General features: G+C 45.8%; 9 non-coding genes and 1 pseudogene across 9 annotated transcripts; all 10 read left to right on the top strand.

Moving 5' to 3' along the window:
* The first annotated feature begins 903 nt into the window (after nucleotides 1-903).
* Nucleotides 904-1094, top strand: LOC141210968 (U2 spliceosomal RNA). The gene has a single exon (XR_012280957.1). It is a non-coding gene; the product is annotated as a U2 spliceosomal RNA (small nuclear RNA).
* Nucleotides 1095-2215: 1121 nt separating this feature from the next.
* LOC141210967 (U2 spliceosomal RNA) lies at nucleotides 2216-2406 on the top strand. The gene has a single exon (XR_012280956.1). It is a non-coding gene; the product is annotated as a U2 spliceosomal RNA (small nuclear RNA).
* A 1120-nt stretch (nucleotides 2407-3526) lies between these two features.
* Nucleotides 3527-3717, top strand: LOC141210964 (U2 spliceosomal RNA). The gene has a single exon (XR_012280954.1). It is a non-coding gene; the product is annotated as a U2 spliceosomal RNA (small nuclear RNA).
* A 1121-nt stretch (nucleotides 3718-4838) lies between these two features.
* On the top strand, nucleotides 4839-5029 carry LOC141210963 (U2 spliceosomal RNA). Its single transcript, XR_012280953.1, has one exon. It is a non-coding gene; the product is annotated as a U2 spliceosomal RNA (small nuclear RNA).
* Nucleotides 5030-6151: 1122 nt separating this feature from the next.
* Nucleotides 6152-6342, top strand: LOC141210962 (U2 spliceosomal RNA). The gene has a single exon (XR_012280952.1). It is a non-coding gene; the product is annotated as a U2 spliceosomal RNA (small nuclear RNA).
* A 1121-nt stretch (nucleotides 6343-7463) lies between these two features.
* Nucleotides 7464-7654, top strand: LOC141210961 (U2 spliceosomal RNA). The gene has a single exon (XR_012280951.1). It is a non-coding gene; the product is annotated as a U2 spliceosomal RNA (small nuclear RNA).
* A 1128-nt stretch (nucleotides 7655-8782) lies between these two features.
* LOC141210960 (U2 spliceosomal RNA) lies at nucleotides 8783-8973 on the top strand. The gene has a single exon (XR_012280950.1). It is a non-coding gene; the product is annotated as a U2 spliceosomal RNA (small nuclear RNA).
* A 1124-nt stretch (nucleotides 8974-10097) lies between these two features.
* LOC141210959 (U2 spliceosomal RNA) lies at nucleotides 10098-10288 on the top strand. Its single transcript, XR_012280949.1, has one exon. It is a non-coding gene; the product is annotated as a U2 spliceosomal RNA (small nuclear RNA).
* A 1129-nt stretch (nucleotides 10289-11417) lies between these two features.
* On the top strand, nucleotides 11418-11509 carry LOC141210815 (U2 spliceosomal RNA; annotated as a pseudogene).
* A 794-nt stretch (nucleotides 11510-12303) lies between these two features.
* Nucleotides 12304-12487, top strand: LOC141210605 (U2 spliceosomal RNA). The gene has a single exon (XR_012280757.1). It is a non-coding gene; the product is annotated as a U2 spliceosomal RNA (small nuclear RNA).
* Nucleotides 12488-16010: the final 3523 nt, after the last annotated feature.

Genomic DNA, 16010 nt, shown 5'->3' with positions numbered 1-16010 from the left:
GCTATCTATCTAGCTCTCCCTCTATACTTCCTTTTGGATAAACAGACATATTAGGCAAGCATTTTGGAGCTTTCACCTAAATAACTACAGGTGGTGAGATAAGCTGCACAATATAATTGACCTTTCAGTATATTGTTGCACACACACCATCTATTTAGCAAATGCCCTTGTTATCAACAGCAGCCTTTTAAACTCACCTGAGCTAACAGGTATGTGAGCTGGTTACTCTGCTGCGCTTAAAATTTCTTTTTTGGTTTGCTACAATGCCTTTTCTGAAACGTTGTCTCCCTCTGCTGGAACACTGACTTCTTTCATTTAATGCCTGCAGACTATAAAAGAGAAACCAACCCAAAAAGTTTGGTTGATTAGTCTGTGGCATTCTTTTAAACTGTTGCTTATGGCGGTCTCTGTGAGCTTCTCAGTGACATTCAGCCATCCAGGTATCCCGCCTGCAGTAGACGGAATGTGGCAATGGAACGCTGGCTGCGCGTGTCATAATAGGCTCTGAGCCGTTATATACCTGCGCACAGCAGCAGCCACCTTCAGTCTGCTGCTGGACAGCCAGCAGCAGCAGCAGCAGGAGAGGTAATTAATCAGCAACCCTCCTGCTAAGGGTAGACAGCTGCTCGTTCCACCCCCCCCCGCCTTAATTGGTTCTCCTCCCTTCCAACGGTGTTGAGGCGGGTGGGAACAGCCGGGGGTTGAGGGTACTGTGCTAAAAGAGGTGGAGTTATGCAGATCTAAAACGCGTGGATTGCAGCAGCAGCAAGCCGAAAAGTGCAGGCATGTGAGGGATCTAGAGGTTGACAGCATGTCTTCTTAACGGGAGTCCAGGTGGCCATCTCCACAAATGGACTTTTCAGAATCCTTGGGTGGCACCGTAGTCGGAAACCAATTCTGGTTATCGCTTCTCGGCCTTTTGGCTAAGATCAAGTGTAGTATCTGTTCTTATCAGTTTAATATCTGATACGTCCCCTATCTGGGGACCATATATTAAATGGATTTTTAGAACAGGGAGATGGAAAAAGAGCTTGCTCTGTCCACTCCACGCATTGACCTGGTATTGCAGTATCTCCAGGACCGGTGCACCCCTTCTTTAATGCAGTTTCTAAAATCAGAAAGAATTGAATTCAATGCTTTTTGTTCATTTTGCTTGTTTGTCGGATTTTGGGATGGACTCTTTGGCTTTGCTTTTCTTCTCCTCATTGGATTTTTCATGTTAAAAGTTGCAGAAGCCAGATGACAAGCTCATTTTGGTTCAACTTCAGCAACTGTGCATTGCATTGCCATGTAATGTAATGTAATGCAATGCTATCTATCTAGCTCTCCCTCTATACTTCCTTTTGGATAAACAGACATATTAGGCAAGCATTTTGGAGCTTTCACCTAAATAACTACAGGTGGTGAGATAAGCTGCACAATATAATTGACCTTTCAGTATATTGTTGCACACACACCATCTATTTAGCAAATGCCTTTGTTATCAACAGCAGCCTTTTAAACTCACCTGAGCTAACAGGTATGTGAGCTGGTTACTCTGCTGCGCTTAAAATTTCTTTTTTGGTTTGCTACAATGCCTTTTCTGAAACGTTGTCTCCCTCTGCTGGAACACTGACTTATTTCATTTAATGCCTGCAGACTATAAAAGAGAAACCAACCCAAAAAGTTTGGTTGATTAGTCTGTGGCATTCTTTTAAACTGTTGCTTATGGCGGTCTCTGTGAGCTTCTCAGTGACATTCAGCCATCCAGGTATCCCGCCTGCAGTAGACGGAATGTGGCAATGGAACGCTGGCTGCGCGTGTCATAATAGGCTCTGAGCCTTTATATACCTGCGCACAGCAGCAGCCACCTTCAGTCTGCTGCTGGACAGCCAGCAGCAGCAGCAGCAGGAGAGGTAATTAATCAGCAACCCTCCTGCTAAGGGTAGACAGCTGCTCGTTACACCCCCCCCCCCGCCTTAATTGGTTCTCCTCCCTTCCAACGGTGTTGAGGCGGGTGGGAACAGCCGGGGGTTGAGGGTACTGTGCTAAAAGAGGTGGAGTTATGCAGATCTAAAACGCGTGGATTGCAGCAGCAGCAAGCCGAAAAGTGCAGGCATGTGAGGGATCTAGAGGTTGACAGCATGTCTTCTTAACGGGAGTCCAGGTGGCCATCTCCACAAATGGACTTTTCAGAATCCTTGGGTGGCACCGTAGTCGGAAACCAATTCTGGTTATCGCTTCTCGGCCTTTTGGCTAAGATCAAGTGTAGTATCTGTTCTTATCAGTTTAATATCTGATACGTCCCCTATCTGGGGACCATATATTAAATGGATTTTTAGAACAGGGAGATGGAAAAAGAGCTTGCTCTGTCCACTCCACGCATTGACCTGGTATTGCAGTATCTCCAGGACCGGTGCACCCCTTCTTTAATGCAGTTTCTAAAATCAGAAAGAATTGAATTCAATGCTTTTTGTTCATTTTGCTTGTTTGTCGGATTTTGGGATGGACTCTTTGGCTTTGCTTTTCTTCTCCTCATTGGATTTTTCATGTTAAAAGTTGCAGAAGCCAGATGACAAGCTCATTTTGGTTCAACTTCAGCAACTGTGCATTGCATTGCCATGTAATGTAATGTAATGCAATGCTATCTATCTAGCTCTCCCTCTATACTTCCTTTTGGATAAACAGACATATTAGGCAAGCATTTTGGAGCTTTCACCTAAATAACTACAGGTGGTGAGATAAGCTGCACAATATAATTGACCTTTCAGTATATTGTTGCACACACACCATCTATTTAGCAAATGCCCTTGTTATCAACAGCAGCCTTTTAAACTCACCTGAGCTAACAGGTATGTGAGCTGGTTACTCTGCTGCGCTTAAAATTTCTTTTTTGGTTTGCTACAATGCCTTTTCTGAAACGTTGTCTCCCTCTGCTGGAACACTGACTTCTTTCATTTAATGCCTGCAGACTATAAAAGAGAAACCAACCCAAAAAGTTTGGTTGATTAGTCTGTGGCATTCTTTTAAACTGTTGCTTATGGCGGTCTCTGTGAGCTTCTCAGTGACATTCAGCCATCCAGGTATCCCGCCTGCAGTAGACGGAATGTGGCAATGGAACGCTGGCTGCGCGTGTCATAATAGGCTCTGAGCCTTTATATACCTGCGCACAGCAGCAGCCACCTTCAGTCTGATGCTGGACAGCCAGCAGCAGCAGCAGCAGGAGAGGTAATTAATCAGCAACCCTCCTGCTAAGGGTAGACAGCTGCTCGTTCCACCCCCCCCCCGCCTTAATTGGTTCTCCTCCCTTCCAACGGTGTTGAGGCGGGTGGGAACAGCCGGGGGTTGAGGGTACTGTGCTAAAAGAGGTGGAGTTATGCAGATCTAAAACGCGTGGATTGCAGCAGCAGCAAGCCGAAAAGTGCAGGCATGTGAGGGATCTAGAGGTTGACAGCATGTCTTCTTAACGGGAGTCCAGGTGGCCATCTCCACAAATGGACTTTTCAGAATCCTTGGGTGGCACCGTAGTCGGAAACCAATTCTGGTTATCGCTTCTCGGCCTTTTGGCTAAGATCAAGTGTAGTATCTGTTCTTATCAGTTTAATATCTGATACGTCCCCTATCTGGGGACCATATATTAAATGGATTTTTAGAACAGGGAGATGGAAAAAGAGCTTGCTCTGTCCACTCCACGCATTGACCTGGTATTGCAGTATCTCCAGGACCGGTGCACCCCTTCTTTAATGCATTTTCTAAAATCAGAAAGAATTGAATTCAATGCTTTTTGTTCATTTTGCTTGTTTGTTGGATTTTGGGATGGACTCTTTGGCTTTGCTTTTCTTCTCCTCATTGGATTTTTCATGTTAAAAGTTGCAGAAGCCAGATGACAAGCTCATTTTGGTTCAACTTCAGCAACTGTGCATTGCATTGCCATGTAATGTAATGTAATGCAATGCTATCTATCTAGCTCTCCCTCTATACTTCCTTTTGGATAAACAGACATATTAGGCAAGCATTTTGGAGCTTTCACCTAAATAACTACAGGTGGTGAGATAAGCTGCACAATATAATTGACCTTTCAGTATATTGTTGCACACACACCATCTATTTAGCAAATGCCCTTGTTATCAACAGCAGCCTTTTAACCTCACCTGAGCTAACAGGTATGTGAGCTGGTTACTCTGCTGTGCTTAAAATTTCTTTTTTGGTTTGCTACAATGCCTTTTCTGAAACGTTGTCTCCCTCTGCTGGAACACTGACTTCTTTCATTTAATGCCTGCAGACTATAAAAGAGAAACCAGCCCAAAAAGTTTGGTTGATTAGTCTGTGGCATTCTTTTAAACTGTTGCTTATGGCGGTCTCTGTGAGCTTCTCAGTGACATTCAGCCATCCAGGTATCCCGCCTGCAGTAGACGGAATGTGGCAATGGAACGCTGGCTGCGCGTGTCATAATAGGCTCTGAGCCTTTATATACCTGCGCACAGCAGCAGCCACCTTCAGTCTGCTGCTGGACAGCCAGCAGCAGCAGCAGCAGGAGAGGTAATTAATCAGCAACCCTCCTGCTAAGGGTAGACAGCTGCTCGTTCCACCCCCCGCCCCGCCTTAATTGGTTCTCCTCCCTTCCAACGGTGTTGAGGCGGGTGGGAACAGCCGGGGGTTGAGGGTACTGTGCTAAAAGAGGTGGAGTTATGCAGATCTAAAACGCGTGGATTGCAGCAGCAGCAAGCCGAAAAGTGCAGGCATGTGAGGGATCTAGAGGTTGACAGCATGTCTTCTTAACGGGAGTCCAGGTGGCCATCTCCACAAATGGACTTTTCAGAATCCTTGGGTGGCACCGTAGTCGGAAACCAATTCTGGTTATCGCTTCTCGGCCTTTTGGCTAAGATCAAGTGTAGTATCTGTTCTTATCAGTTTAATATCTGATACGTCCCCTATCTGGGGACCATATATTAAATGGATTTTTAGAACAGGGAGATGGAAAAAGAGCTTGCTCTGTCCACTCCACGCATTGACCTGGTATTGCAGTATCTCCAGGACCGGTGCACCCCTTCTTTAATGCAGTTTCTAAAATCAGAAAGAATTGAATTCAATGCTTTTTGTTCATTTTGCTTGTTTGTCGGATTTTGGGATGGACTCTTTGGCTTTGCTTTTCTTCTCCTCATTGGATTTTTCATGTTAAAAGTTGCAGAAGCCAGATGACAAGCTCATTTTGGTTCAACTTCAGCAACTGTGCATTGCATTGCCATGTAATGTAATGTAATGCAATGCTATCTATCTAGCTCTCCCTCTATACTTCCTTTTGGATAAACAGACATATTAGGCAAGCATTTTGGAGCTTTCACCTAAATAACTACAGGTGGTGAGATAAGCTGCACAATATAATTGACCTTTCAGTATATTGTTGCACACACACCATCTATTTAGCAAATGCCCTTGTTATCAACAGCAGCCTTTTAAACTCACCTGAGCTAACAGGTATGTGAGCTGGTTACTCTGCTGCGCTTAAAATTTCTTTTTTGGTTTGCTACAATGCCTTTTCTGAAACGTTGTCTCCCTCTGCTGGAACACTGACTTCTTTCATTTAATGCCTGCAGACTATAAAAGAGAAACCAACCCAAAAAGTTTGGTTGATTAGTCTGTGGCATTCTTTTAAACTGTTGCTTATGGCGGTCTCTGTGAGCTTCTCAGTGACATTCAGCCATCCAGGTATCCCGCCTGCAGTAGACGGAATGTGGCAATGGAACGCTGGCTGCGCGTGTCATAATAGGCTCTGAGCCTTTACATACCTGCGCACAGCAGCAGCCACCTTCAGTCTGCTGCTGGACAGCCAGCAGCAGCAGCAGCAGGAAAGGTAATTAATCAGCAACCCTCCTGCTAAGGGTAGACAGCTGCTCGTTCCACCCCCCCCCCCCGCCTTAATTGGTTCTCCTCCCTTCCAACGGTGTTGAGGCGGGTGGGAACAGCCGGGGGTTGAGGGTACTGTGCTAAAAGAGGTGGAGTTATGCAGATCTAAAACGCGTGGATTGCAGCAGCAGCAAGCCGAAAAGTGCAGGCATGTGAGGGATCTAGAGGTTGACAGCATGTCTTCTTAACGGGAGTCCAGGTGGCCATCTCCACAAATGGACTTTTCAGAATCCTTGGGTGGCACCGTAGTCGGAAACCAATTCTGGTTATCGCTTCTCGGCCTTTTGGCTAAGATCAAGTGTAGTATCTGTTCTTATCAGTTTAATATCTGATACGTCCCCTATCTGGGGACCATATATTAAATGGATTTTTAGAACAGGGAGATGGAAAAAGAGCTTGCTCTGTCCACTCCACGCATTGACCTGGTATTGCAGTATCTCCAGGACCGGTGCACCCCTTCTTTAATGCAGTTTCTAAAATCAGAAAGAATTGAATTCAATGCTTTTTGTTCATTTTGCTTGTTTGTCGGATTTTGGGATGGACTCTTTGGCTTTGCTTTTCTTCTCCTCATTGGATTTTTCATGTTAAAAGTTGCAGAAGCCAGATGACAAGCTCATTTTGGTTCAACTTCAGCAACTGTGCATTGCATTGCCATGTAATGTAATGTAATGCAATGCTATCTATCTAGCTCTCCCTCTATACTTCCTTTTGGATAAACAGACATATTAGGCAAGCATTTTGCAGCTTTCACCTAAATAACTACAGGTGGTGAGATAAGCTGCACAATATAATTGACCTTTCAGTATATTGTTGCACACACACCATCTATTTAGCAAATGCCCTTGTTATCAACAGCAGCCTTTTAAACTCACCTGAGCTAACAGGTATGTGAGCTGGTTACTCTGCTGTGCTTAAAATTTCTTTTTTGGTTTGCTACAATGCCTTTTCTGAAACGTTGTCTCCCTCTGCTGGAACACTGACTTCTTTCATTTAATGCCTGCAGACTATAAAAGAGACACCAGCCCAAAAAGTTTGGTTGATTAGTCTGTGGCATTCTTTTAAACTGTTGCTTATGGCGGTCTCTGTGAGCTTCTCAGTGACATTCAGCCATCCAGGTATCCCGCCTGCAGTAGACGGAATGTGGCAATGGAACGCTGGCTGCGCGTGTCATAATAGGCTCTGAGCCTTTATATACCTGCGCACAGCAGCAGCCACCTTCAGTCTGCTGCTGGACAGCCAGCAGCAGCAGCAGCAGGAGAGGTAATTAATCAGCAACCCTCCTGCTAAGGGTAGACAGCTGCTCGTTCCACCCCCCCCCCCGCCTTAATTGGTTCTCCTCCCTTCCAACGGTGTTGAGGCGGGTGGGAACAGCCGGGGGTTGAGGGTACTGTGCTAAAAGAGGTGGAGTTATGCAGATCTAAAACGCGTGGATTGCAGCAGCAGCAAGCCGAAAAGTGCAGGCATGTGAGGGATCTAGAGGTTGACAGCATGTCTTCTTAACGGGAGTCCAGGTGGCCATCTCCACAAATGGACTTTTCAGAATCCTTGGGTGGCACCGTAGTCGGAAACCAATTCTGGTTATCGCTTCTCGGCCTTTTGGCTAAGATCAAGTGTAGTATCTGTTCTTATCAGTTTAATATCTGATACGTCCCCTATCTGGGGACCATATATTAAATGGATTTTTAGAACAGGGAGATGGAAAAAGAGCTTGCTCTGTCCACTCCACGCATTGACCTGGTATTGCAGTATCTCCAGGACCGGTGCACCCCTTCTTTAATGCAGTTTCTAAAATCAGAAAGAATTGAATTCAATGCTTTTTGTTCATTTTGCTTGTTTGTCGGATTTTGGGATGGACTCTTTGGCTTTGCTTTTCTTCTCCTCATTGGATTTTTCATGTTAAAAGTTGCAGAAGCCAGATGACAAGCTCATTTTGGTTCAACTTCAGCAACTGTGCATTGCATTGCCATGTAATGTAATGTAATGTAATGCAATGCTATCTATCTAGCTCTCCCTCTATACTTCCTTTTGGATAAACAGACATATTAGGCAAGCATTTTGGAGCTTTCACCTAAATAACTACAGGTGGTGAGATAAGCTGCACAATATAATTGACCTTTCAGTATATTGTTGCACACACACCATCTATTTAGCAAATGCCCTTGTTATCAACAGCAGCCTTTTAAACTCACCTGAGCTAACAGGTATGTGAGCTGGTTACTCTGCTGCGCTTAAAATTTCTTTTTTGGTTTGCTACAATGCCTTTTCTGAAACGTTGTCTCCCTCTGCTGGAACACTGACTTCTTTCATTTAATGCCTGCAGACTATAAAAGAGAAACCAACCCAAAAAGTTTGGTTGATTAGTCTGTGGCATTCTTTTAAACTGTTGCTTATGGCGGTCTCTGTGAGCTTCTCATTGACATTCAGCCATCCAGGTATCCCGCCTGCAGTAGACGGAATGTGGCAATGGAACGCTGGCTGCGCGTGTCATAATAGGCTCTGAGCCTTTATATACCTGCGCACAGCAGCAGCCACCTTCAGTCTGCTGCTGGACAGCCAGCAGCAGCAGCAGCAGGAGAGGTAATTAATCAGCAACCCTCCTGCTAAGGGTAGACAGCTGCTCGTTCCACCCCCCCCCCCCCGCCTTAATTGGTTCTCCTCCCTTCCAACGGTGTTGAGGCGGGTGGGAACAGCCGGGGGTTGAGGGTACTGTGCTAAAAGAGGTGGAGTTATGCAGATCTAAAACGCGTGGATTGCAGCAGCAGCAAGCCGAAAAGTGCAGGCATGTGAGGGATCTAGAGGTTGACAGCATGTCTTCTTAACGGGAGTACAGGTGGCCATCTCCACAAATGGACTTTTCAGAATCCTTGGGTGGCACCGTAGTCGGAAACCAATTCTGGTTATCGCTTCTCGGCCTTTTGGCTAAGATCAAGTGTAGTATCTGTTCTTATCAGTTTAATATCTGATACGTCCCCTATCTGGGGACCATATATTAAATGGATTTTTAGAACAGGGAGATGGAAAAAGAGCTTGCTCTGTCCACTCCACGCATTGACCTGGTATTGCAGTATCTCCAGGACCGGTGCACCCCTTCTTTAATGCAGTTTCTAAAATCAGAAAGAATTGAATTCAATGCTTTTTGTTCATTTTGCTTGTTTGTCGGATTTTGGGATGGACTCTTTGGCTTTGCTTTTCTTCTCCTCATTGGATTTTTCATGTTAAAAGTTGCAGAAGCCAGATGACAAGCTCATTTTGGTTCAACTTCAGCAACTGTGCATTGCATTGCCATGTAATGTAATGTAATGCAATGCTATCTATCTAGCTCTCCCTCTATACTTCCTTTTGGATAAACAGACATATTAGGCAAGCATTTTGGAGCTTTCACCTAAATAACTACAGGTGGTGAGATAAGCTGCACAATATAATTGACCTTTCAGTATATTGTTGCACACACACCATCTATTTAGCAAATGCCCTTGTTATCAACAGCAGCCTTTTAAACTCACCTGAGCTAACAAGTATGTGAGCTGGTTACTCTGCTGCGCTTAAAATTTCTTTTTTAGTTTGCTACAATGCCTTTTCTGAAACGTTGTCTCCCTCTGCTGGAACACTGACTTCTTTCATTTAATGCCTGCAGACTATAAAAGAGAAACCAACCCAAAAAGTTTGGTTGATTAGTCTGTGGCATTCTTTTAAACTGTTGCTTATGGCGGTCTCTGTGAGCTTCTCAGTGACATTCAGCCATCCAGGTATCCCGCCTGCAGTAGACGGAATGTGGCAATGGAACGCTGGCTGCGCGTGTCATAATAGGCTCTGAGCCTTTATATACCTGCGCACAGCAGCAGCCACCTTCAGTCTGCTGCTGGACAGCCAGCAGCAGCAGCAGCAGCAGGAGAGGTAATTAATCAGCAACCCTCCTGCTAAGGGTAGACAGCTGCTCGTTCCACCCCCCCCCCCGCCTTAATTGGTTCTCCTCCCTTCCAACGGTGTTGAGGCGGGTGGGAACAGCCGGGGGTTGAGGGTACTGTGCTAAAAGAGGTGGAGTTATGCAGATCTAAAACGCGTGGATTGCAGCAGCAGCAAGCCGAAAAGTGCAGGCATGTGAGGGATCTAGAGGTTGACAGCATGTCTTCTTAACGGGAGTCCAGGTGGCCATCTCCACAAATGGACTTTTCAGAATCCTTGGGTGGCACCGTAGTCGGAAACCAATTCTGGTTATCGCTTCTCGGCCTTTTGGCTAAGATCAAGTGTAGTATCTGTTCTTATCAGTTTAATATCTGATACGTCCCCTATCTGGGGACCATATATTAAATGGATTTTTAGAACAGGGAGATGGAAAAAGAGCTTGCTCTGTCCACTCCACGCATTGACCTGGTATTGCAGTATCTCCAGGACCGGTGCACCCCTTCTTTAATGCAGTTTCTAAAATCAGAAAGAATTGAATTCAATGCTTTTTGTTCATTTTGCTTGTTTGTCGGATTTTGGGATGGACTCTTTGGCTTTGCTTTTCTTCTCCTCATTGGATTTTTCATGTTAAAAGTTGCAGAAGCCAGATGACAAGCTCATTTTGGTTCAACTTCAGCAACTGTGCATTGCATTGCCATGTAATGTAATGTAATGCAATGCTATCTATCTAGCTCTCCCTCTATACTTCCTTTTGGATAAACAGACATATTAGGCAAGCATTTTGGAGCTTTCACCTAAATAACTACAGGTGGTGAGATAAGCTGCACAATATAATTGACCTTTCAGTATATTGTTGCACACACACCATCTATTTAGCAAATGCCCTTGTTATCAACAGCAGCCTTTTAAACTCACCTGAGCTAACAGGTATGTGAGCTGGTTACTCTGCTGCGCTTAAAATTTCTTTTTTGGTTTGCTACAATGCCTTTTCTGAAACGTTGTCTCCCTCTGCTGGAACACTGACTTCTTTCATTTAATGCCTGCAGACTATAAAAGAGAAACCAACCCAAAAAGTTTGGTTGATTAGTCTGTGGCATTCTTTTAAACTGTTGCTTATGGCGGTCTCTGTGAGCTTCTCAGTGACATTCAGCCATCCAGGTATCCCGCCTGCAGTAGACGGAATGTGGCAATGGAACGCTGGCTGCGCGTGTCATAATAGGCTCTGAGCCTTTATATACCTGCGCACAGCAGCAGCCACCTTCAGTCTGCTGCTGGACAGCCAGCAGCAGCAGCAGCAGGAGAGGTAATTAATCAGCAACCCTCCTGCTAAGGGTAGACAGCTGCTCGTTCCACCCCCCCCCCCCCCCCCCCGCCTTAATTGGTTCTCCTCCCTTCCAACGGTGTTGAGGCGGGTGGGAACAGCCGGGGGTTGAGGGTACTGTGCTAAAAGAGGTGGAGTTATGCAGATCTAAGACGCGTGGATTGCAGCAGCAGCAAGCCGAAAAGTGCAGGCATGTGAGGGATCTAGAGGTTGACAGCATGTCTTCTTAACGGGAGTCCAGGTGGCCATCTCCACAAATGGACTTTTCAGAATCCTTGGGTGGCACCGTAGTCGGAAACCAATTCTGGTTATCGCTTCTCGGCCTTTTGGCTAAGATCAAGTGTAGTATCTTTCGAAAAGGCGGTTTTGGATGTTGGCCGCCCTAGTAGATTGATACATTATGCACACTGGGGTTTAGGCGCTTGTTAGTACACCAGGTGGCTAATATAGTCATCTGGTGGAAAGCATGGCCCCCCAGGATCGACGCCATTGGGCCGGGGAAGATCGAAAGCCCGAAGTGTGAAGTGCCCCAGGAGTGGTGACCCTGGGGTGCCTTAACTCACTGGGATTGGGAACCCCACTTGAGTTTATGGCACATTTGCACAAGCACTTCAAATTTTCTTTCTTCGCACACACCCTTATTCCGGGCCTTCTGGCCTTAGGATGGGGAATTTTTCAATTCCCGGTCGAAGGTCCGGGCAGTATTATACTGTGAAACCTTCACTATTTATTTAATTTCTTTGTCACTGTGTGTCCACTTATTCACGTGTGTCATGTCCTACTAGGATTTTGTCGGGATGCGGTTCCCTTACGGGTTCCTCTCTTGGCAGGTCTAGGGGGGGAGTGTGTGGCCATCAGGTTCCGCTCCCCCCTGAACCCCCCTGGCTCTCCTCTTTCGGGAGGAGAGCGTTGTTGGCTCCCCTCTTCCGGGATGGGAGCACAGTCTTTGGCTCCCAGTGCCTTGCTCTGGTGAGAACTCGGGCAGGTGCTGGGGGTAAGATTGGGTCGCCTCTGGCTTCGGCTGGAGGTGGCTTTTTGTCCCTGTTCCTCGCTGTGGCCTTTTGGCTCGGAGGGACGGGGAATGGTTTGGGGGACCCTTCTCCTTTTGGAGAGGGTTTCAAGAAGACCAGCATCCTAGTGCACTTTTTTTGTGGCACTTGTCACTTTTTTAAGCGCACTCGGGTTTTGTACACGAATTCGGTCTTTCGATATAAAAAAAAAAAAAAATCTGTTCTTATCAGTTTAATATCTGATACGTCCCCTATCTGGGGACCATATATTAAATGGATTTTTAGAACAGGGAGATGGAAAAAGAGCTTGCTCTGTCCACTCCACGCATTGACCTGGTATTGCAGTATCTCCAGGACCGGTGCACCCCTTCTTTAATGCAGTTTCTAAAATCAGAAAGAATTGAATTCAATGCTTTTTGTTCATTTTGCTTGTTTGTCGGATTTTGGGATGGACTCTTTGGCTTTGCTTTTCTTCTCCTCATTGGATTTTTCATGTTAAAAGTTGCAGAAGCCAGATGACAAGCTCATTTTGGTTCAACTTCAGCAACTGTGCATTGCATTGCCATGTAATGTAATGTAATGCAATGCTATCTATCTAGCTCTCCCTCTATACTTCCTTTTGGATAAACAGACATATTAGGCAAGCATTTTGGAGCTTTCACCTAAATAACTACAGGTGGTGAGATAAGCTGCACAATATAATTGACCTTTCAGTATATTGTTGCACACACACCATCTATTTAGCAAATGCCCTTGTTATCAACAGCAGCCTTTTAAACTCACCTGAGCTAACAGGTATGTGAGCTGGTTACTCTGCTGCGCTTAAAATTTCTTTTTTGGTTTGCTACAATGCCTTTTCTGAAACGTTGTCTCCCTCTGCTGGAACACTGACTTCTTTCATTTAATGCCTGCAGACTATAAAAGAGAAACCAACCCAAAAAGTTTGGTTGATTAGTCTGTGGCATTCTTTTAAACTGTTGCTTATGGCGGTCTCTGTGAGCTTCTCAGTGACATTCAGCCATCCAGGTATCCCGCCTGCAGTAGACGGAATGTGGCAATGGAACGCTGGCTGCGCGTGTCATAATAGGCTCTGAGCCTTTATATACCTGCGCACAGCAGCAGCCACCTTCAGTCTGCTGCTGGACAGCCAGCAGCAGCAGCAGCAGGAGAGGTAATTAATCAGCAACCCTCCTGCTAAGGGTAGACAGCTGCTCGTTCCACCCCCCCCCCCCCGCCTTAATTGGTTCTCCTCCCTTCCAACGGTGTTGAGGCGGGTGGGAACAGCCGGGGGTTGAGGGTACTGTGCTAAAAGAGGTGGAGTTATGCAGATCTAAAACGCGTGGATTTCAGCAGCAGCAAGCCGAAAAGTGCAGGCATGTGAGGGATCTAGAGGTTGACAGCATGTCTTCTTAACGGGAGTCCAGGTGGCCATCTCCACAAATGGACTTTTCAGAATCCTTGGGTGGCACCGTAGTCGGAAACCAATTCTGGTTATCGCTTCTCGGCCTTTTGGCTGAGACCAAGTGCTTCACAGCAGGAGGTTTCAGTTGAAGGGCACTCAGGTACCCCTCTCCTTGGCCTGGCAGGATCGTCCACTTCGGTGGGCTTCACCTGCCTGCTGCTATTAGGGAGAGGGATTAGTCCTAGGGTAACGGGCAGCGATCCCCCAGCCTTCAGGTGCTTTATCTCAAAGCTCTGAAGGCGCAGATTGCAGGCGGTTGCAATTTGCATTTTGTTGCGCCATACCATGGAGGTTGACCCCAACCTCGTGCCTCTATATGCGAGGCTTAAGAACACTATAAGGGTCCGCTTTACGGCTGGTGGTTCCGATATGCGGAATCTGGGATATGTAGTCCAGGACGTGCTTGAGAAACTGCTCCACGTCAGAACCAACGAAATCCTTTCTATCCAGGATTATCCTCGACGTGGAGATTATGATGTAACCTTTACTGGCGAAGGTATTTTCAAAGATGTTTTGTCCAGAGTTAAGTCGGTAGAAAATAGCCCTGGTCTAAAAGGGATTCAGATCATCGAGCACGTCCTGGATGAGGTAAAGATGGTGGTTGTGAAAATCTTCTCACCCTTCATAACAGCACCAGAGGTTATTTCCTTTTTGTCAGTTTATTTTAAAAGTGTGAAATTGATTGGGAAAGTGTTGAATGAGTTTAACATCTGGACCTCAAAATGGAAGTTTTTAGTAAAATGTGAAAGAGACCCTAAATTCCCTGGAGGTGTGAGACTTCCTCCAGCTCGATTTAAAATAGGGCAAACTAATGGGGATTTTTTTTTCTCAGGAATGCCACTTTTCTGTAGGTATTGTGGTCTCTATGGGCACTCTAAGGATAGTTGTGGTGCCACTTGTAGAAATTGTGCCAGTACTGAACATGACACAAAGGAGTGCCCAAATGAAAAAAAATGCTCTTTTTGTCGGACACCTGGTCATTTCTATTTTTCTTGCCCTCACAGGTTCAGAGAGGATGAACAAAAACAAAAGGAGAAGTCCAAGACATCCGGGAATGGACGGGCCAATCAGACCACCCCTCAGGAGGAGGAACAACAACCTGGCGCCTCGGGAGGTGATAAGGGCGCTTCGACTAGTAACAATCCCTCCGAGTCAATGACAGGTAACTCACAGGAGCCCAGGAGCTGGCTGAAAGACCATAAGGAGGCTAAAAGGAAGGCTGAGAAAGATCATAAAGGGGCGGTCGGTAAGGCCAAAAAAGAGCGCCAAAAGGCTGACACCGAGCCCAAAATTCCCACTGGGTCTCACGAGAGCGAGGGCGGTACGTGGCATTTGGTGAGGTCTCATAATAAGAAAAAGAATGGTTCTGTGGAGGTGGCTAATAGGGAGGAGATGGATACATCCCCTCACGGGGGTGTAGACTCTGGAATCCCGAGGTCCCGGGGCTCTGCTGCCCCAGGTGGGGCCCCGAACCTGGCTGCCTCCGGGGACTCTGAGGCTCCACCATGTGCGCAGCCTGCCCCTGTGTTACGACCCTCTGCGGGTCAGCAGGGGAGTGCGGAGCCTCTCGGAGACCCACCTGACGAGGACCTAAATGGTCAGCCTATGGAGACCCAGTGTAACCTTTCTCACAATATCCTTCCGAGCTACACCCCAGTAGCGTCGGGTCTTAATTTAAGTGAATGTTCCTTCTCCGATGATGAAGACTCTTTGATAACGGTGGATTCAGAAGAGGGCGTTGGTGAAAGTCCAAGTGGTCTGATCCGTCCATCGGATAGGTAAAGTCCAGTTTTTGTTTCTTCCTAACCATTTGTTATGATGGCTGACATTAGTGGTGTTTCCCTCAATGTGAGAGGCATAGGATCCAAGACCAGAAGAGCTACTGTTTTACATTTTTTAACCTGTTTTACAGCTTCTGTTTTCTTTTTACAAGAATGTCATATCCCTCATAAGATTTCTTACAAAAAATATAAGGAAGAGTGGAAACATGGTCCATCGGTCTGGTCTGGATCAAATGCAACCGGATCAGCCGGGGTAGCTATACTTTTTAAGGGAAATGTGTCTATTGATTTTATCCAAGATATTTTACCGGGTCGTATTCTTTTAGTTAAGGCTTTTATTGATGGGACAAGATGGCAGTTTTTAAATTTTTATGGGTCACCTGATAAAAATGAAAGGGCTGATATGCTGGAAATTTTACCTTTATTTATTAACATTTCTGAACCTTTTATCCTGGCAGGTGATTTTAATTGTATTTTAAAAGGCGAAAGCCGACGCTCCGGTTCCGTGAGTAGAAATTATGACAAAACGTCTGGAATGTTAAGCAATATTATAAATGATTGTAAATTAACTGATGTGTATAAAGAATGTAACAAGGATAGCCCTATAGACGCTGGTTTCACCTGGAGCAATTCTACATGTAGCTCCAGGA

This window comes from Phyllobates terribilis, unplaced genomic scaffold (genome assembly GCF_046119375.1).
Source record: "Phyllobates terribilis strain yellow unplaced genomic scaffold, ASM4611937v1 Scaffold_169__1_contigs__length_4117513, whole genome shotgun sequence".
In the NCBI taxonomy this organism is placed as follows: domain Eukaryota; kingdom Metazoa; phylum Chordata; class Amphibia; order Anura; family Dendrobatidae; genus Phyllobates; species Phyllobates terribilis.
This window is presented reverse-complemented; position numbering and strand designations above follow the sequence as displayed.